Source organism: Otolemur garnettii, unplaced genomic scaffold (assembly GCF_000181295.1).
Source record: "Otolemur garnettii isolate 467f Iridium unplaced genomic scaffold, OtoGar3 scaffold00012, whole genome shotgun sequence".
Classification (NCBI taxonomy): domain Eukaryota; kingdom Metazoa; phylum Chordata; class Mammalia; order Primates; family Galagidae; genus Otolemur; species Otolemur garnettii.
Window position 1 is genome coordinate 13,516,145 of NW_003852407.1, and position 5,825 is coordinate 13,521,969.

Genomic DNA, 5,825 nt, shown 5'->3' on the forward strand with positions numbered 1-5,825 from the left:
GTAGAGAAACAATGTTTGGAGGACCAAATCAGGTGAGTAGGGAGGGTGTTCCACTACCATTATTTGTTTACTGGCTAAAAACTCCCTCAAAGACAGTGCCGTGTGAGCTGGTGCTTTGTCGTGATGTAAGAACCCATTTTTGCTCACACCTTTCTTATGCCAAGTTTCAGTTATGATTTTCCTAACTGTTTCTCTATCGATATTTACTTGGTCTGCTGCACTTCTCACAATCAGCTGATGATTCTGACACACATTTCAATAGATTTTTGCAATATTTTCTTCAGTTCTGCTTATTACTAGCTACCCCGACCTCTCTTAACTAATGACGCATTCTCTCCCTTAGAAAAACATTTAATCCATTTGTACACTGCCTGTTACTTCATGACAATTCCCCGTGAACTTGGACTAACATGGCTCCAATTTCAGTTTTCTTCATGCCAGGTTTAATGAGAAATTTATGAATGTTTGTTCATTGCTTTAATTCAAACTCAGACATTCTTGCAACAACACACAAAAACACACAACAATAATGAATGTCACCCAGCAAGACACTGCCACATGTTGACACAAACACAGCTGTGAGACACTGATGTACCAAGGTTATGAAACCTTACCAAATTGTTCGTACAGTGCTGCCAAGGTAAAGGCATGGTGGCCAGCTTGCAAACTTAATTGTCAGATCTTTGTGTATATATGTGTATGTTTGTATGTATTCATATACATGTTTATACATGTATAAATACATATATACAGAAGAGTGCCAAAAAATGTATGCACATGTTATGTTACGAAAGGAAAAACTGTATTAAATTGTAATACTCGACATGCATAACATGTACACACTGACAATAAAAGATAAATATAAGCCATGTTAGGGTGGCACCTGTGGCTCAAAGAGTAGGGCACTGACCCCATATATGGGGGGAGGGGGAGCAGGTTCAAACCTGGCCCCAGCCAAAACTGCCAAAAAAAAGAAAAAGATATACATATATGAGCCATGTTGAGCACCTCTTGTAATTACAGAGGTCAAGTATAATTTATATATATAGATAGATAGATCTCATGTATGGCAGTTTCATTAATATTAATTCTCCCAAATATCATCCAGGTAAAGGGAAATTTGCCCTTTTCTAAAACATAGAAAATAGGTCTACATTGAAGTGTAGGTCTCTTTTCCTTTTGATACCTTACCACTCTGACTAGGAAACTCTTGGGGGAGCATTTAATTCTAGGAATTCAGGGCAGTACCTCTGGCTTAAGGAGTAGGACCCTGACCATATATACTGGGGGTGGTAGGTTCAAGCCCAGCCCCCAGCAAAACTGCAAAAAAAAAAAAAAATTCTCGGAAGTCAGGCAGGAAGCAGGAGTCCATCTCTACATACCCTTCAAAGAGGACTTTTTCATAAATAACCCCCTTGAGTAGTCTATAAGGCACAGAGTCTACATCAGCCCTACCCTGCTTTCTTTCTCTTGGAACCTTGATTTCAATTAAGGTACATGTAATTCCAAGAAAGATCCAACCTCTTCTTTTCCACTTGGGAAAACTACTTTCAAGTTTGGTGGCACCACTAGTTGCACAAATTATACCATACCCAACTGTACCAGTAGTAGGACACCAAGAAGCTCATGTTACACTTACTTCTGAATCCAGGTAAAAAAGTGAGAAAAGAATCACAGAATATTTAGAAAATAAAGCTTGAGAGACCTTTGGCTCCAACTCTTTACTTTGCAAATGAAAAAAATAAGAAAGAGAGTGAGATTAAAATAAAATTGTCTAAAATCAGAGTTTCACTCATTGGCTTTATTTCTATTATTTCAATTTTGTTTGTATTTCCACACACACACCCCCCAAACAAATAAGAAATCATTTTCCTTTCATGGGGGGGGGGAAGGGAAAGACAGAAGCAAAGTAACAGAATTTATCTTTATGAAAGCAAATCCTGTAGATATTTTGCCAAAAAGGACACATAGTGAAAATGGATTAGTTCATTTGAGTGGTTTGTGGAAAATATATATTTCCCGAAGCAGGTGGTGCTATCAAAGTGAATAGGGAGAAAAATGTCGTGTATGAAAAATATTTTTTTCAAAATGCTATTTTTCAAGTCGAAAGGGAAATGACACAAAATCCTACCGCTGCCTCTGACAGCATATTCTAATGGGTTCTGGCTATGTTTTAGAGAAACACACACCCACATATAAACAGAAACAAACATTTTCAAAAAGGATATGTATAGAAAACCCCAGAGGTTTTGCATTTGTTAGATGGGAGAAAAAAGGAAAGACAAACGGCCTGCCGGATAATGAGATGAGTGAGCAAGTCATTCATTGAAAAATCATAAAATGCACTTTTTGAGACATTTCCAGAACTGTTGCTATAAGCAGAGGAACACGAACGGAATAAGAAGCAAACCGTTGCCTCGTGGACATCTTGAACATTTTAGTAAAATTCCAGAATTCAGCACTTAAAAAAAGAATCACTTCATGGATTAATGTTTGAAGTATTACGTATTCAATATATTTTTACCCTACTATGCATCTCATTTCCTCAGTTATTTTTCTTTTCTTTAAAAAATAACTAGTAAAATGCAATTTAATTGTCATTGACAGAATATGGTTTGAACCACAGGGCATCATAAGGCATCTGAAGAGTAGAAACAACGGGAAAATGGGCTAGTTCATTAGGAAAATTAGCCTATTCCATTAAGTACTAAACTATACGGTGACCTGTAAGTGTCAGTGCCTGCTTTCCTGAGAGACCATGTAATTTATCATCCACACTGGAATACGTTTCTACATTTTTCTATTGAAATATAATATACATACTGAAAAGTGCATATATCAAAATCATACCACCTCATTCCTCTTTCTTTTCTATATTCTTGGACTTACCCATCTGTCTTTTGCATGGATGGACCCACCTTTGCTTCTGCCTGGCTGGATGTTCCACATGGCAACCTCGCCAAGGACACTGTTATCCCACTTTCATTTGTAGAGCTGCTGTTCCTAACAGACACCAGAATAAGGGTGCCCAGAGAGGAAAGTCCAGAATCCATGCCCAGGTGTACCCTGTTTAAAAATAACCTTTGTCCTCTGGCACCCCACTCCTTTCCCACCCACACCCAGCAGGGTGCTCTTCACTTCTTACCATATAGATGTCAGCATCTCTTTTATGAACTTCTATATTTCCTCTAATTTTTACCATTCAATTTAGTACCTAAATAAATTTCTTTCTTTCCTGCTGTTTCTTTATAAATCACTACATAATATTGTCCTTTGCAAAAAAATGGACCTATTTGTTGAAATCTCCACTTGAACTTGCCTCCAGGTTACTCTGCAATCTTGTTAAGGCAGAGAGGTCAGGTAGAATGCCGTCCAGTCTTCATGAGAAGTTTACACAAGGAATTCCTTTAGTCATATGAGTAAAGCATAATATCTATGTAGTGTCTCAAGCCTGAACACTGAAAAACTACTTCATGTATAATTTCCCAAAGCTAATGCCCCATAGAGTCACAATCTTATTAGTTATGTATCTTAAATCTACACTGAATATGTTTCCTTACCATCATTCCCAATACCCTCTCTTGATTAAGTCCATTAGTTCTTTTCTGGGCCATTAAATAAGGGACCTATTCCAGGGGCTCCCACCTTTTGTTCTTTCTGCTAAGTTGTAGCCAGAGTTGCCCATGTTAAAATGACAACAAAGTGGATCCATGGTCATGCTAGAAACTTCTAAAAGCGTATCTTTGGTGCCAATCCCATGGTATAAATCTAAAGGTCTTTCATGATACTTTGCCCCAAATAGATATGTATATGCCTAAATGCTTACCAGATCGTGATGACAAAAGAGAGCTCACTATACTTACTGGTTAACATGTTTCCTGAGGAAGGCAAAATTTCAGATTAATTGGCTTTCTTGCCTAGTTTTTACTTACTAATCAGAAACAGACTCAGTTTATGGCAATAAAGACACCAATTAAGGAGAGTATGAGAAAATGTCAATGGGAATTGACAGCTGTGACTTCACACTTAAAAAACTAAGTAAAAGTTATCTGTATTCCCTCTTCCTTCTCCACCTTGGCCTTGCTTCTTCAGCGTTTGATTAAATACACTAGAACAAAAACATCAATTCACTCTCGTTAGAGGGCAAGACATTGTGAATTAATGAAGTCCGACTCGTGGGCAGTTTGATTCAATTCTATTACTTTCAAGTACTTATGATAACTGGACCTTAATCTTTCTGACATAGAAATCATTAGTATCATTTAGTGCATATGGAAGTCATTGGCTAAAACTAATTTGTAACCAGCATATATACACACACACATACATATGCATATACATATATATACACACACACATATGCACACACATGTACGTCTGAGGGTATGGCAAATCTATATTTGTAATTATTACTAAGAGTAACTCTAACTACATGAATGTTAGCAACCCAAACTTGCAGCCTCAAGGCCACATGTCGCCCTCTAGATCCCTAAGCACATGCCCTGGGCCAAATCCAAACTTCACAGAACAAATTCCTTTATTAAAAGGATTTGTACTGTAAAATTTGGATGTAGTCAAAAGGCCACACTCAAGGATCCAGAAGGCTGTCTGTGGCCCCAAGGCTACAGATTCCTCATCCCTACTCTGGTTTATCAGAGCTTATTAACAGTCAATATTTCTCAAAATTGTTATTCCTTTGTGCCTTTAAGCACAATCACCTTACTCAATCTCCCTAAAATGAAAACGAATCTTTAAAAAAAATTAAATCAGGGCAGAGCTTGTGGTTCAAAGGAGTAGGGGACCGGCTCTATATACTGGAGGTGGCGGATTCAAACCTAGCCCTGGCCAAAAACTGCAAAAAAAAAGAATTAAATCAAATTTCAGTTCTACTTCTTCTAATTCAGTGGAATCTAAATTTAAAGGTTTTTTTTTTTTTACATGGAGTATCAAGTTAAAATAATGATGATATTTATTTAAAGAGCCCTTTAATGTGAGTCAAATTGCTGTCTGAGCTCAAAGATAAGCGTTTTGAAGCTGCATATTACTGGATGAAAATCTTGAGAGCAACAATGATACAAGCTTCATTACCTGGCGTCACACTTATAACACTGAGGCTTTTGGATTTAAATGGTATTTATTGAAAGCTAACCAGATTGTGAGCATTTAATTGAATATATCAATTTTCAGGAGACCAGAATTGTTGTGTTTGCTTAGAAGCTTGTTCTAGAGAGTTTTTCCCTCCTACCGCTAGGAATATGTAATAACTTTTTTTTGTATGAAGAAAAAGCTACAGGAATAGCCATAATTTGCTTTTGTTATCATATCCGTTATTCTGGCAAAATGCAACCCCAAATCTCACATGACAGTTTACAAATTAAAACCTGTAGAAATAATTAAAAAAGGAGATATGTACAGGAGTGTTACGTGAAAACGTGAAGCTTCAGCAGCCAGCGCAGCTGAGTGATAACTAGACATGAGCCACAAGCTAATTGTCCTTATCTACTTCTAGTGAGAGCCGCATACAGGCAGGTTCTGCATGCAGGTGGGTTCTGCCATAGGAAGGGTTTACACAAGAGTTTGCTCTCTTAAAGGTTCATATAAGGAAAGAGAACCAATACCAGAAAATATCTGAGAGGAGAAGTGGGAATGGAGTTAACAACAGTCTATTAAATAAACAGTTGTTGATCTTTTTCATTTTGATCTTTTTTAATGGCTCTACCCTCAGATGCCTTTTTTTTTTTTTTTTTTGTATTCTACCCAATGATTTATTCAACAAAGGCTTTTAGGAAACCCACCTTATTTGAGGTATTGCGCTATGACCAGTA